This window comes from Schistocerca nitens, chromosome 1, assembly GCF_023898315.1.
Source record: "Schistocerca nitens isolate TAMUIC-IGC-003100 chromosome 1, iqSchNite1.1, whole genome shotgun sequence".
In the NCBI taxonomy this organism is placed as follows: Eukaryota; Metazoa; Arthropoda; class Insecta; order Orthoptera; family Acrididae; genus Schistocerca; species Schistocerca nitens.
In genome coordinates this window covers 915,732,663-915,749,288 of record NC_064614.1, presented here as the reverse complement: position 1 = coordinate 915,749,288, position 16,626 = coordinate 915,732,663, and the positions used below count along the sequence as shown (strand labels likewise).

Genomic DNA, 16,626 nt, shown 5'->3' with positions numbered 1-16,626 from the left:
GTGCTGTCCTTAGGTTAGTTAGGTTTAAGTAGTTCTAAGTTCTAGGGAACTGATGACCATAGATGTTAGTCCCATAGTGCTCAGAGCCATTTGAACCATTTAAAAGCACGACATTGACAAATGTCCACTCGTCCAGTTGCATCACAAAGTAATGACTGTACCGAACAGAGGTGTATCGCTACAGCGATTTATGCGGCAACAGTTCTGGCTGCTACTTCGATATGGTATTCTATGACCTCCCTAGGTTGGCGAGTCGGTGCTAAAAGTTTTGACGTGATAGTGGAGAAAGCAGCCAATTAATAGGAAAGTGATATGTAATTTACCTGTTTGTCCAATGAGTACTTCTCCTGCACCCCAGATACGGTTGGTACGATCTGTTTGGTAAACGAAAAACAATTCACAAACAAACTTTATGATGCGGATTAATAATGCTGCGGGAGTTGATAGTCGTCTTAGACAGTTGTACGTGTTCATTTAAGTCGAAGCCTCGAGTTAATAAACGCATTGCTCAATCATATGATTAAGATCACTAAAAGTAGGTCTTATTTATGTAATTTTCTATTATTCTAGTGCGAATGAAATTCCGGCAGACTGTAAAGCATCGAAAGCCGTAAGTTACTTCGCCAATTACTCTGATAATCATTTTACCCATGTAGTTCTTATATCAAATCTAACTGGACAGTCAATTTTGCCGTGCCCCTGCCAGTCAACCCCCAATGAACGCATCGTTGGTATACGTGTATCCAAGCGAACTGTGGCAAGTTGGGCAGCGCTTTTTGCAGAAAAAATGCGCTGGTGCTTGATAGGTTATATCCGTCATCGCTGCGCAATAAGCAATAACATGTGCATTTTGTTTTGCTTCCATGACACATTTAATTTGTTTGCAATATTTTCCATCGATATAGTCAATTAGAATAGTGTTGTTCAGTAATGCTCCATTTTAATGAAACTTAAATGCTGTGTAAAAAAATTGCAAACAGATGTGTTGACTGAGGGAGGAGTGGGTTGGGCAGTGGGCACCGCTTTGACGGTTCTGCCAGCAGTGCAGGATCACCTCAGGACGGCTCTGGCCAAGGCTAAGGTTTCTATTAGGCACATGCGTCTCGAAGTTTGCGTAATAACTGTTACCACGGTTCTTGTTTCTTTGCAACGTCAGTTCGAGAAATTGACACCCTCTCTGATTTAGTTGAAGTACTACACCTATTACAATGTAAACGTACATTGGCAACTCGACCTGCTACCATTGCTGCGTCATACTCCGCAAAGTACAACCGATGGAACATTTCGAGTTTTGCATAACTCCCAACGTAGCTCATATCATTGCGATAAGCTAATATAGAATAACACCTAGGACAGGCTAGTATACCGTTTCGAGCTCCACGTCTGTCGTGCATGCCCTATAAGTGCAATCGCTGTCGAGTGTAATGTGTCCCACACCTTCCATCCTTCGCTCTCGTTGTCTTCCCTCCCAGCATTCATCTGCCCCACTTTGGCCGCTTCCCGTTTCCATCCCCCTCCCCCTCCACTCTCGCCGCTGCCGCGCGCAGCAGTGAAGCCCCCCGCGCCGCCTGACGTCACGCAATCTGGAGGGCGATAGCGACTGGCGGCATCTTAATTGGGACTTCCTGGCGGCACAGATTGCGTGGGCAGTGCCGCGGCCCGCCCGTCGGCTCCGGTTCGTGTCGACGGCCGGACCGGGCGAGCGCGCAGGCGCCCGGGGAGGGAATCAGCACAGAGGCGCCTCAGTCGCGCGGCCAGCCGCTCCCGCTGACAGATGCTGCCTCACTGGTAGTGGCGGCCCCAGCCCGCCTCCGCTCTGCTGCATGAAAGGCTCGTTCTGAAACGAACACAAGGCCCCTGATGTGCTCTTCAAATACTAGAACTAAGCAACTCCGCTTGGCAGGTTGCAGGGTTACCAAGTATACAGGATGAGTCAGTTGCCCCTACCGATGGGTTTTATGCAACCCACAAGACCTTCAAATATCATACGAAGATTTTAATATTCTCCCACTCGCTGCAAGTACACTGTTAATATTACAGAAAAGATGAACAGGATCTTTTCGTAGAAAATTTAGCGTAGTAAAATTTTTTACAGGGATGTGTCCCGCCAGAGGCCGTTCTTGGAATTATTCGAGAAAAGAATACAAAAGTGACCTTCAAAATTGACCTGCAACTGCAAATGGTTCAAATGGCTCTGAGCACTATGGGACTTAACTTCTGAGGTCATCAGTCCCCTAGAACGTAGAACTACTTAAATCTAACTAACCTAAAGACATCATACACATCCATGCCCGAGGCAGGATTCGAACCTGCGACTGTAGCGGTCGCGCTGTTCCAGACTGTAGCGCCTAGAACCGCTCGGCCACTCAGGCCGGCCCTGCAACTGCATGAATACGTATACATTTCGAAATTTGAGTGGCATTCCGTGAGACTATGTATCTTGTTTATATTACCTAGGTGTGAACTCACTCTCATCTAATCAAGCGTTATTAGTGGAGCTTTAGCCCACTGACTAACGAAAAGTGTGAGGTCATCCACATGAGGTCATCCACATGCGTGCTAAAAGGATCTCGTTAGACTTGGGTTTCACGATAAAATGGTCTAATCTAAAAGCCGTAAATTCAACTAAATACCTAGGTATTACAATTACGAACAAATTAAATTGGAAGGAACACATAGAGAATGTTGTGGGGAAGGCAAACCAAAGACTGCGTTTCATTGGCAGGACATTTGGAAGGTGTCACAGACCTACCAAGTAGACTGCCTACACTACGCTTGTCCGTCCTCTTTTAGAATACTGCTGCGCGGTGTGGGATCCTTACCAAATAGGACTGACGGAGTACATCGAAAAAGTTCAAAGAAAGGCAGTACGTTTTGTATTATTGCGAAATGTGGGAGAGAGTGTCACAGAAATGATACAGGATTTGGGATGGAAATCATTAAAAGAAAGGCGTTTATCGTTGCGACGGAATCTTCTCACGAAATTTCAATCACCAACACTCTCCTCCCAATGCAAAAATATTTTGTTGACACCTACTTACATAGGGAGGAACGACCACCAAGATTAAATAAGGGAAATCAGAGCTCGTACGGAAAGATATAGGTGTTCATTCTTTCCGCGCGCTATACGAGAATGGAATAGTAGAGAATTGTGAAGGTGGTTCGATGAACCCTCTGCCAGGCACTGAAATGTGATTTGCAGAGTATCCATGCAGATGTAGATGTAGACGATATTTTTCCCCATAGCCGACACTATGTTTACCACTTAAATTTACGAAAATCAGCATTTTTGTCTCACTCGCTTTTCCCAAAGCTATATAATTTTTTGGTGGGAGTTCTTAATAAATCTGTCCTTACTATTTATTGAAGTGATGAGGAGTGAAGATAGTGCTGATTTAGAAGTTTTTGTTCTTGTGCTATAGCGGAAAGAATACAGGCATGTGCAACGTCACTAGACAGTTCTCACACCATGTATCACTTTTCTTCTTCTCTGCTTTTCACACCACGCAAGTTCCGGAAATAATTATGGGATTGGGGCCGGGGTGGGAGGGATAAATACATCAGAACCGGAGAACTATTGCTTATAGCTCGTAAAACACCGAAAGAAATCGAGTGTCTTATACACCACTAAATAGACTGGTTTTTCAGTTTTCCAATGGTTTACAATATGTCATGCTACCTATTATCAGAGACGAAGAAAACTACAAATAAACTATAGCTGGTCCTGCCGTCTCACAGCCAGAAATGTAATAACGAACTTTAAATCTGCGGCTGGCTGAAGCCGACGTTTTAATAGGCCTTGCTTGAAAATGAACTTGGCAGTAGAAAATTGTCGCCAGTTTACGCAGCTGTGGTGGAATTAACATAAGGAATTTGTTATCGAATTAACTGGCCCTACTGCCACTTCAAGTTGCAAATATGCAAACGGGTATTGCTCACACGGCACTTGCAGTATTGCGCAGTTCATTGCTAAGTACATATATTTTTCCAAAAGCAGCGACTTGTCATTGTTCAACAGTATTTTGTCAGGTGCTCGTATGTACGTCCTATCGACGCATTTTGTGGGAACTCTCCAGATACCTCGAAACCAAACAATTGAACAAAAACGAGATTGGCCGCCAGTTACAGGCGAAAGCTGATCAGGTGCAGATATAAACGGAACCAGGACACCGGCTATTTTAACGAAATCTGAAGCGGTTGAGGAGATGGTATGATGCTGCATTCGCTTACAAGTTTTAAGAGATTTCATATGGTAGTGCTCAGAACGCGGCTCTGAAGTTAAAGTTTCTTGCATATCATGTTCGTAGTGTATAGCAATTGACGGCAGCGGATAAAGAAAAGCGTCTAGCGTACTGTATCCCGGTTTCGGTTCTTTGTCCATAGAATCTCAGAACTGGACCTAGTTCTCTTCAGTGATAGGGCGAGAAATGTGTACTTAAAACACAAAACTCTGGTCAGTCTTTCAGTGTCTGGTCAATCTTTCAGTGTCTCTAGAAGAGGGTAGCGTTCCAAACGAGTGGAAAAGGTCACAGGTCATCCCCGTTTTCAAGAAGGGACGTCGAATAGATGTGCAGAACTATAGACATATCTCTAACGTCGATCAGTTGTAGAATTTTGGAACACGTATTATTTCGAGTGTAATGACTTTCCTGGAGACTAAAAATCTACTCAGTAGGAATCAGCATTGGTTTCGAAAAAGACGATCGTGTGAAACCCAGCTCGCGCTATTCGTCCACGAGACTCAGAGGGCCATAGACATGGGTTCACAGGTAGATGCCGTGTTTCTTGACTTCCGCAAGGCGTTCGATACTGTTCCCCACAGTCGTTTAATGAACAAAGTAACAGCATATGGACTATCAGACCAGTTGTGTGATTGGATTCAAGGGTTCCTTGATTACAGAACGCAGCATGTCATTCTGTATGAAGAGAAGTCTTCCGAAGTAAGAGTGATTTCAGGTGTGCCGCAGGGGAGTCTCGTAGGACCGTTGCTATTCACAATATACATAAATGACCTTGTGGATAACTTCGGAACTTCACTCAGGCTTTTTGCTGACGATGCTGTGGTATATCGAGAGGTTGTAACAATGGAAAATTGTACTGAAGTGCAGGAGGATCTGCAGCTAACTGACGCATGGTACAGGGAATGACAATTGAATTTCAATGTAGACAAGTGTAATGTGCTGCGAAGACATAGAATGAAAGATGCCTTATCATTTAGCTACGATGTAGCACGTCAGCAACTGGAAGCAGTTAATTCCATAAATTATCTGGGAGTACGCATTAGGGGTGATTTAAAATGGAATGATCATATAAAGTTGATCGTCGGTAAAGCAGATAACAGACTGAGATTCATTGGAAGAATCTTAAGGAAATGCAATCCGAAAACAAAGGAAGTAGGATACAGTACGCTTGTTCGCCCACTGCTTGAATACTGCTCAGCAGTGTGGGATCCGTACCAGATAGGGTTGATAGAAGAGATAGAGAAGATCCAACGGCGAGGAGCGCGCTTCGTTACAGGATCATTTAGTAGCCGCGAAAGCGTTACGGAGATGATAGATAAACTCCAGTGGAAGACTCTGCAGGAGAGACGCTCAGTAGCTCGGTACGGGCTTTTGTTAAAGTTTCGAGAACATACCTTCACCGAGGAGTCAAGCAGTATATTTCTCTCTCCTCCGTATATTTCGCGAAGAGACCATGAGGATAAAATCAGAGAGATTAGGGCCCATACAGAGGCATACCGACAATTGTTCTTTCCACGAACAATACGAGACTGGAATAGGTTCAAATGGCTCTGAGCACTATGGGACTCAACTGCTGAGGTCATCAGTCCCCTAGAACTTAGAACTAGTTAAACCTAACTAACCTAAGGACATCACAAACATCCATGCCCGAGGCAGGATTCGAACTTGCGACCGTAGCGGTCTTGCGGTTCCAGACTGCAGCGCCTTTAACCGCACGGCCACTTCGGCCGGCCAGACTGGAATAGAAGAGTGGACCGATAGAAGTACTCAAGGTACCCTCCGCCACTTACCGTCAGGTGGCTTTCGGAGTATGGATGTAGACGTAGATGTAGATGTCAGAAATTTTGGGTGTAGTGTGCCGCACTGTGTTAACGAATTATTTTCTTCAGACTAAAGTGGACAGTGTTGCGTGCCAATGCGTCATTACACAGTTTATTTCAGTTCTCGAAGCTAGTGTGCGCGTCTTTTCGATCACACTGTATCTTCATTCACGTGGAAGATGTATCTTTTTAAGACACCATGTAGTTTGTTGTTGGTAATTATTCCGGGTTATATGGCCGTGGTCCATGGAATACTTCTATCCCTAACGTTTCGTCCAATACTACGTTTGACTTCCTCAGAGGTATGGCTGGTCCTGTTGAATCCTGCCGACGTTAGGAATAAAAGTATTCCATGGACCACGGCCATATAATCCGGAAGAGTTATCAACAACAGTACCATCCGGTCGTGAAAGCCTTCATTGTATGACAATGTAGTTTGTTATTTTACTTTTCTTCCAATTAGCACTGGCTTTTGCTACGGCTTAACACTCTCTGGATTTAATTTTTTTTTTTTTTGTACCGAGGTAGGCTGCTTCGACTCTGTGCTAAAGAAAGACTCATACAAAAGACACGTCACGCGTCCCCGGACGAGACGTAGGTCTGTCCGGCAGCAAGAAGGGACAGCAGCAAGGCGACACGAAGGGAAGGGCAGACGTGCGCCCGCAGTAACAAGGCGGCGGTCCAGGACCCTAACGAAGGACGGAGGTCGCGCCAGGGCAGGCCAGCGGCGCTCGTTAAGGGGACCGCCAGGAGACGGCGTCGCAGCGTCAGCGGCGACTCAGCAGCGCCTCGCCGGGCCGCGCGGGCACGCCCACTGCCGGCCACGGCCACGGCGCTTCTGCAACCCGCGGCGCCGCCCCTTCACTAGCCTGTCCTCTGCCCCTGCTCTTCTCTCCTCCAGCTCTTTCCCTCAGGCCTGTCCTCGCCGGCACGCGGAACAACGGACGGCGACCTAATCTCTGATCTGCTTCTCACTTCGCTGCCTCACCGAGCAAGACGCACGAAGCAGAAGCAGGGTACGCTGAGGTGATAAAAGTCATGCGATAGTGAAATGCCCATATACAGATGGCGGTAGTATCGCGAACACAAGGTAAAAAAGATAGTGAACGCGGAATGGAAATTTGTGCTAGACGGATGGGACATTATATTTCGGAAACTTTTAGGAATGAGGACCACTTCTCAATCTTGAACAAATTGGCAAACGAGATCTCACACAAATTCATAAAGGAATTCGTAAGGAACAACAATTAAGATCTCACATTGCTACTTTGTAAGACGTCGTGGTCTCCTGACCTTCATTGCTTACATATTCCGCCCTCACAATCATATTCCGCACATCAAGACGCTTCATTCGAACCCAAACTCGATAAGATAAAGTCAATGTTGTATGAATTCATGTAAACGATATGCAATTAACAAGTAAGCGCACGGTGGTTGAACTACTCGAGGCTGGCGTACACACATACATTCCAGACATGACGGTCACAGAAGCTTTTAGTTCGGGAGAGAAACCGCACAATGGGACGCCGATCCCTTCAGAGGACGACCCACCCTATGTCGGCCGGTGACCGCCCGTGTAGCGGACAACGTGGGCCAGAGTGAAGAGGTAGAACGACCTCGTGTTTGGCTTAAAAGCAAATTTCCCTACATTGTGTGGGAGCGGCCAGCCTACGCATTCTTTACACATAGCATGCAGTTTCAGAGATTTTCACAGGGATACAGCAAATGTCAAACGCCAAAGCTACAGGTTTCCGAATTGGTCGCCTTAAACAAAACGTCATTCTCCCCTTTTAGAAGAGCAATGCTGATTGGCAGACGATATTTCTGACGCCTTGAGCTGAAGGAATAATGGAAGAGACCGAAAGATTTCACGTCTGGTGTGGAGAGGGGCCGTTCCATTGTTGCTCTTGGAGCGAGGAACAAGTCTCTCCTCAGTACTTCACTGGGAGAGCACCTCTGTCGAGAGCGAATCGAAGTGCTACTCTATTGAGTCCTTGCGATTAAGCATCTGTCTGAATTCTGTAGTAGTGTGGGGGTGGAAATTGCATCTTGCAGGAGCCACAGGGTTACGGGTACATCTCAGATTAATCTGTTGCGCAGAATAACAGATCAACCCCACACCTCAGAACTTGACTCTGTGCACTTGTCCCGTTCTGCCGACACGTGGACTTGGCCAGCCGCTTCACGGCTGGAATCTGCCACTTCTGGGATTAGGGGGTGGGTGCTCCTTTCTTACCGATTCAGACACTCACTGAATACGACATTAGGTTAAATATTAGGTTAGATGTAGGATAAGCTAGGATAGCAACACTAGTATAGTGCTGCAGCGAGCAACAAGTCTGGGCCAGCCCGGTGCCAGGGGCATGTTCACCGGGATTAGCTCAGTGAACACGGCCAACAACGCAGGTTTATGCAACGTTGGCACACCTGTAAGGCTGCATGTAAAAGTAGATTAGCATAAGGAGAAATAGGCTAGCAGAATCTAGACACGATAGTAGTGCCCACAGAGTGAGCAGAAGAACTAACAATAGAATAAGCTGTAGGAATAACACTTGAATTGTATCAATTAGGACCCACTAATTGTTTAAGGTGGTGGGATGTTTATATATCATATGAATTGAAGAATGAAGATTTCTTTTTTTTAAAAAAAAAATTCCAGAATGTCCAGAGTGTGCCGAGATACCACATTTCAGTCATTACCTCTCACCACGGATAACGCAGTGATTGACGGCCTTTACTTAACGACAGAGAGAGCCGGCTTCTGCGTAGAGTTGTCAGTGCAAAGAGTCAAGCAACTCCGCGTGAAATAACCGCAAAAATCAATGTGGAAAGTACGACGAACATGTCCGCTGGGAGAGTACCGCGAGATCTGGCGTTAACGGGCTTTGTCAGCAGATGACAGACGCGAGTGCCTTTGCTAATAGCAAGACACCGCCTGCAGCGCCTCTACTGGGCTCGTGGCCATATCGGTTGGACTGTAGACGACTGGAAAGCCGTGGCCTGGACAAATGAGTCTTTATTTCAGTTGGTAAGGGCTGATGGTAGGATTAGAATCTGACCGCACGAAGCCATCGACCCAGTGCAAGCTGTTGGTGGCTCCACAATTGTGAGGACTGTGTTTATATGGAATGAAGTAGGTTCTCTGGTCAAACAGGACCGATTATTGACTGGTAACGGTTATAGGAGATGTCAAATTAAAAGCCTTTCAGCGATCAATTTTCAACTTTATTTTATTTGGCAACCAGTTTCAGCGTTTTACTACGCCATCTTCAGGCCCCTGACCGACGTGTAAGAATAATCCACCTCGCTTGTGATCGAAGCAGGGACCAGAAGTACTGGTATTGGTAGATATTCGCTACAGTGACCAATTCAGCCAGCACATGCCGACTGTTAGGTAAACATTCAAACCACACAGTCAATTATGAAGGTAGACTATTCGTACACGTCGGTCAGGGGCCTGAAGATGGCGTAGTAGAACGCTGAAACTGGTTGCCTAGTAAAATAAGGATGTAAATTGACGGCTGATGGCTCAAATGGTTCAAATGGCTCTGAGCACTATGGCACTTAACTGCTGAGGTTTATTAGTCCCCTAGAACTTACAACTACTTAAACCTATCTAACCTAAGGACATCACACACATCCATGCTCGAGGCAGGATTCGAACCTGCGATCGTAGCGTTCGCGCGGTTACAGACTGAAGCGCCTAGAACCGCTCGGCCACTCCGGCCGGCCAATTGACGGCTGAAAGTTGTTTAATTTGACATCCTATATCGAACAGCCGAGTCACCCAACCATCGCTAAAAAGATGGACACACAGGAAATGGTTATGCTCGGCTACGTGGAGACCATTTGCAGCCATTCTTGGACTTTAAGTTCTCAAACAACGGTGGAATTTTTGTGAATTACAATGCACCATGTCACCCAGCCACAAAATTTCGTGACTGGTTTGAAAAGCATTCTGGAGAATTCGAGCGTATGATTTGGCCACCCACCAAACATTTATTCGACATAAACGAGAGGTCACCACGTGCACAAAATACTAAACTGCTAAACTGGCAATACTTTCGCAATTATGAAGGACTATATGGCTCAATATTTCTGCAGGGGACTTCCAACGACATGTTCAGTCAGTGCACTAAGCTGGGTAACAGGACGTCCAGCACAATGTTAGGAGGTATCCCATGACGTTTATCACCTCACCTGGGACAATCATAAAAAATACTGCATCTCCACAAGCAATAAATACATTGCTGTTTCCACTGGCAGGGAAGTTCCCCAGAATTGGGATTGACTATTAGAAACCACTTACGTTGTGGCGCACGTTAGGGTGGCAGGTATCACACCATGTAGCCATCCACCCTCATAGGCACTAACTTGATAGTAAATCTGAAAAACAATTTCAGAGTTTCTAGCGGAGCACTACACCCTTGAAATAGGTTATAAACGACACAGCACCGTAACGGTTAAGTTACTTTCGTGGTATGCCGTAATTATGAGTTCGAATGTTTGTGGGTACAGCCTACCATTTTTACTTTATGGAAACGACTGAGATCATTATTTTTATTCATTTAATTGGTTTAAATACTATCTTTATTTGTAATCCTCGACCGAGTCGTTTTAATCATGATATTAATCTTTTTACCCTCATTTTTTATTTCTCTATCAATATTTTTTCGTTTGGAATTTTTGAACATGTGATTTTATTTTCATGTAAATACTTCCATTTAATGTTTTTTTTCTTTTTCATCATTCTATATTTTCGTCCACTTTATTGCAGTCATTATTTCTATTTTTATTTTGCTTGAATGTCATTTTCTTTATAAAATATTCTTTCATGCGTTATTTTTGTCCATAGTGCGAAGAGAAGTTATATTTTAAATGTTTGTGTGGCGATTACCACCCAAAACAAAGAAGACTACATCTCGTAATAAATATAAATTTTTCTCTTATTTTTAATAGGTAAATTGTTATTTTTAAGAGTTTTAATACTACGATACATAAATAAAAATAATTAGAATCCCTTGTACAAATGTTCCGAATTAAAAAGGTATAATAAAAATAATATCATACAACAAAGTTAACAAGATCATCAAAATGATGTGGCAGACGATCAGAAATTAAAAAAAAACTATATTTGAAAGTTGTAATTGAATTAAAATAAAGCTCGCAGTAGTTTCGATAAAGATGAAAACAAAGTAGATTGCATCTGACGGAATTCGAAACCTGTAGCTTTAGCGTGCCGTCCAAATAACAAAATTATTTTTAAAAAATGACTTTTTAAATTCTTTTTATTCACAATCAAGTTTTATGATTGACAATTGTGTTAATTCTTCATTAAGATGATAACTTCGTAATAAAATACAGGTTATTAAAGTTTTATAAATAATCATCAACTCAGCCTCAATTTAACCCAGCACAGGAATGTTGTATTGTTTCACCACTGAATAATTTGAAGGGTTCTGTCATAAATCAAAGAAGGCTGTAGGGATTCTTCTTCTTCATAACACCTTCACTTTCCAAGTCGCCTTCGTCAGCGGGGCGTTGAACCCAACGAATTCACCTTCAGTGGCTTGTAGGCCTACGTTCCTGGCGCTGGTCCTTTGGCCAGCTAATTTCTCACCTTGTCTCTTCATACATCCTGGTATGCTAAACCAAAAAGGATCCTCTTCTTGTAACTTAAAATGGGAAATTTAATTTACACGTGAAGGCGAAATAAAAGATAATTTTTATAAATGTTTAGGAAACAGCGATGCCGTAGGATGTTTCAGAAGAGAAAATTCATTACGGCGTGAATTTCAAGTTATTGCATTAGTCAAGGCTTTAGTGCATTACAATATATAGTGAAATTCCGCATCGTTTTGTGGATGGGGAAGGGAAGCAGCTGCGCTGCTTCAAAGGAACCACACTGATTGTGCCTGAAGCGACTTAGCGAAATCACGGAAAATCTATACCTGGATAGTAGGGCGTGAATCTGAACTATGTTCCTGACTGCGAATTCTGAATGCCAACCACTGCCCCATCTCGCTCGGTAGCTTTTTAATGAAGGACATGACAATGAAGTTCGAAATTATAGCAACCGTTACGATATGTGAGTAATAAGAGCAAATTCAACAGTTTATTGATGCGTGTATAATGTTCTGATTGGCACTTACGACCAACATAACGCATCATGTAGGATTTGTCATGTCACATTAACTCAAATGGTTTGCAACTAGTGTGTACGCCGCCTTTTAGCCCTAGTACAGTTATGTCCAGTTATCAGATGACTGTTAGTGACATATAACGTAAGTACAGATGTTTTACTATTCATCATTAGGTCAGTTATGTTTAGTACATACTAAAGCAATATGATAAAACGACGTTTTTCATTTATCACCTTTTATCGCGTAGGAGGCCGTTATAAGAATTTTCATTGACTTCTTACAAATTGTTATTGATACCTTTCTCTGTTTTCGTTATAATTATCCTAGCCCAGCAGCACATGTCAACAAAATTTAAACAGCAGCCGACGTTGTATATAAACTCGACTTCTATTAAACGTATTACAGTGATTCAAGTCTACATTGCGTAACTATTACATAACTTTTCGTAACTGAAGACGTGCTGTCTCAGGGACGAGTGACATATGCAATTGTAACGAACAAAGCTATCGTCTAGGCCACGTGGGACTTTCTATTACAATAACCAGTTACGACCTGTCAAATAACCAGTTACTGCGAGTGGTAGCTTTCCAACAGAGCGGGAATTGAGGTAAGTTCAAATGGTTCAAATGGCTCTGAGCACTATGGGACTTAACATCTGTGGTCATCAGTCCCCTAGACCTTGAACTACTTAAACCTAACTAACCTAAGGACATCACACACATCCATACCCGAGGCAGGATTCGAACCTGCGACCGTAGCAGTCGCGCGGTTCCGGACTGAGCGCCTAGAACCGCGAGACCACCGCGGCTGGCAATTGAGGTAAGTGGTATCCTGTTACACACATCGTATGTCATCTACGAAGGCTCTTTCCGTTGCATCAGAAAGAAGTATATAGCTCTGTAAGAAAATTCCTTGTCATAATTCAGTAGCTACAAACCTTCACAATTGTTTGCGTGCGTCAGAAAATTCGGCACGTCGTCCGCTATGTCTTTTTTTTTTTTTTTTTTTTGTTGCGAAAATCACGTCAGTTTTTATTCGGTCTGGATATACTGGACTATCGTTTCTTAGCTGCCACACCCTATACGTTTACTGACTTCAAACGTTGGAACTTAATGTGCAATGTTACGTAGCTCTTGGTTATTTCAAACAGTGAAACAAATCGCACGAAACATACTGTCAGGTTGAAACTGCGAGTCGTAAATGTGCATGAGACATACCTTGACTTTTACTAATGTGCTTTATCCACGGCCCCCCGATAGAATTAAGGACACTGTCCGGAAAAGACAAAGTTGCGAGTTCCAGTCCCACTGCCGCACACCGTTTTCACCTTGCAACAAGATTTATCTGAGCGTCGATTTCGCTGTGAGAAGGCCATTTCAGTTTCCCCTGAAGAGCCAGTCTAGCGAGATATACAAGAGAACTTCGGACTAATTTTGCAGCATATGATATTCCAGCGGTCAAATTGGCCACCATCTTCAGGTGAGATCTTACCTCTGAGTATGCTTTTCCATAAAGGTGCTCGAGAGCACGTGTCGCTAATTTGTTCAGATTGGTGGGAACCACGAAGAGATACCACCTGCAATCACAAATGTCACGAGGGTTTAGTAATCTAGGGCTAAAGAGTCCACAGACCTGATCAGTCGTGAGTAGATGGTCGCAGTTATGTAGCCAAATGGTAATTGTAACTGTAACTGACTACTCCTGTTGCGTCGGATTAAATGCAATCATAATACTGAACGGCAAATCTCAAGTATCGTAGTTTTATTCGAAATCATGGTATAATTTTGCTACCATAAATAATAACTAGTTTCGGCAAAGGAATAATAAACTTACAGTGACAGCCGATTTCATTGTGCTCGATGAATATCTAATAGATCATAATATCACAGTAACTGGAGAACAATCAGTCGACAAGTTGCAGAGCAGTTATCGACGAAGTGAGGAAGGGAAGCAGCTCCCAGTACGAAGGAGCTACTACAAGTCGTATATTTTGAGGTTGGTTACTACTTCCATGAAGCACTCAGTCTTCAGGCCACGAGTGGCCTACCGGGACCATCCGACCGCCGTGTCATCCTCAGTGGAGGATGCGGATAGGAGGGGCGTGGGGTCAGCACACAGCTCTCCCGGTCGTTTTGATGGTATTCTTGACCGAAGCCGCTACTATTAGGTCGAGTAGCTCCTGAATTTTCATCACGAGGCTGAGTGCACCCCGAAAAATGGCAACAGCACATGGCGGCCTGGATGGTCACCCATCCAAGTGCTGACCACGCCCGACAGCGCTTAACTTCAGTGATCTCACGGGAACCGGTGTATCCATTGCGGCAAGGCCGTGACCTGGTTACTGCTTCCATACTTCCTGAAAATAATTGAGAACGTCAGTTGCAAATGCTACTCTGAGATGAAAGGTTTCGCACAGGAAAGGAATTGTAGCAGGCTGCATCAAACGAGCCATAAGACAGGACTAAGAATCGCAATCAGTGCGTAGCGCTGTGTACACAGTTTACAGAAATTTTGACGCGCCGTAAAGTCAAAACGCCCAGGAATGCTGACGGTCGGAATCATCGCTTAAACAGCTACAGTGGGAAACACTACAATATCCTGCGTACTGCCCGAATCATTCACCTTGTGATTATCACATCTTTGGTGACATAAAGAGAGACATGCGTGGTAGCCGGTTTCAGTCGGTCGAGGAAGTGCAAGAGTGAGTGCGGTTGTGAATCCGTCAGCGTTGTTAGAAACAGAAACTGATCCTCTCCCAGTGGGACAAACGTCTTAACGCATGTGGCTATTACTTTTGAATGGATCCATTCCAAGCTCTCGTTGTTGTGGCGGCCGTTTTGTTTCCATGTGTCTGCCCCTTATAATTCGACTTTTTGCTGAATGGATACCTAATCGTCAAGACACACTTAATTTGCAACCTAATGTAGACGTTGGGCTACGCTACGTAGCATTATGTTACCACAACTAAGATTTGGAAATCACATTCGTTGGTTTCATCAGTTCACAAGCAAACTGTCACTCTTCAACCTAACCTAGACCTCGAGCCAGACTGCAGATCAGTCTGCCGAATATGTATATATGCGCAGAAAGATATTAAAGGCGTAAAAGTACAGAATGATTACTAGCTTCAGCGAAATTAAGTCGTCATCTTCAGATCGTTTGTATAGAAAATTATGCTTCTAATCCATTTAGTCGACTGTTCACATTAATGGGATTCAACTTACGGAGACGAAATTCCATACTACTGTCTCTCGTCATACAATTAGAAACTAGCTGTGCGAACAGTGCACAATAATCAAAAATGTTCATTAGACGTGTATAAATTCCATTCATGTTGTGACCTTGTCGATATCTGACAGGAAACTCTGAAGCTTCCTATCAGATGTCAACAAGGACACAACATGAAAGGATTTTATGCACCCCCTATATATTTTATTGGTGGTTATTGTGCACTGTTGGCACAGCTATTCTCTTATTGTACGGCGAGAGACAGTACTATGGAATACCGTCTCTACAAGTTGTGTTCAATTAATGTGAGCAGGGAGTAAACTTCTATAACAGTAACAACAGGCCGGCCACTGTGGCCGAGCGGTTCAGGGTGCTTCAGTCCGCAACCGAGCTGCTGCTACGGTCTTAGGTTCGAATCCTGCCTCGGGCAAGGATGTGTGTGATGTCCTAGGGGACTGATGACCTCAGATGTTAAGTCCCATAGTGCTTAGAGCCAACAATAACAACAATCGTTTTTAGAATCTGATCTCGTCTCCAGTACAGTTAACAGTGTCAGATAATCATCACATAAATATATTGTCAGTGTTGCACTTCCGCCTGTTTATGTGCGTATGATGTCAACCAGCATAATATCAAATGGCTCTGAGCACTATGGGACTCAACTGCTGTGGTCATTAGTCCCCTAGAACTTAGAACTACTTAAACCTAACTAACCTAAGGACATCACACACATCCATGCCCGAGGCAGGATTCGAACCTGCGACCGTAGCAGTCCCACGGTTCCGGACTGCACGCCTAGAACCGCGAGACCACCGCGGCCGGCCCAGCCTAATATCACTACGTTGCGAGACGAAGCGAAGATTCGGTATCGGTAGGTTCATAGATCCTGCAGAGCTGTACTGGAGACTGTCGGGAGAAAGAAAGGATTTACTTGCTCGCCGCGAATTGAGATGCACCAAATCGTCACTAGTGACGCGTTTTGCGTGTAATTGATGTGATGCTTTCGTCACGTTTCATTGTGCTGCTGCGTTTGTCCAACGGTGAGGAATGCTGAGTGGGGCTCGGGCGCCGCCTGGCTGTGACAGAGCGACCACTGCCGGGCTGGAGACGCGGCTGCCGTGTCGTGTCGCGTCGCGTCGCGCGGCCCCGTGCGTGCGCACACACGTGCGGCCCGCGTGTTGTGACAGCGGAGCG

General features: G+C 44.4%; 1 pseudogene; it reads right to left on the bottom strand.

Moving 5' to 3' along the window:
- Positions 1-14,421: 14,421 nt before the first annotated feature.
- Positions 14,422-14,539, bottom strand: LOC126207248 (5S ribosomal RNA; annotated as a pseudogene).
- Between the last annotated feature and the right edge of the window lie 2,087 nt (positions 14,540-16,626).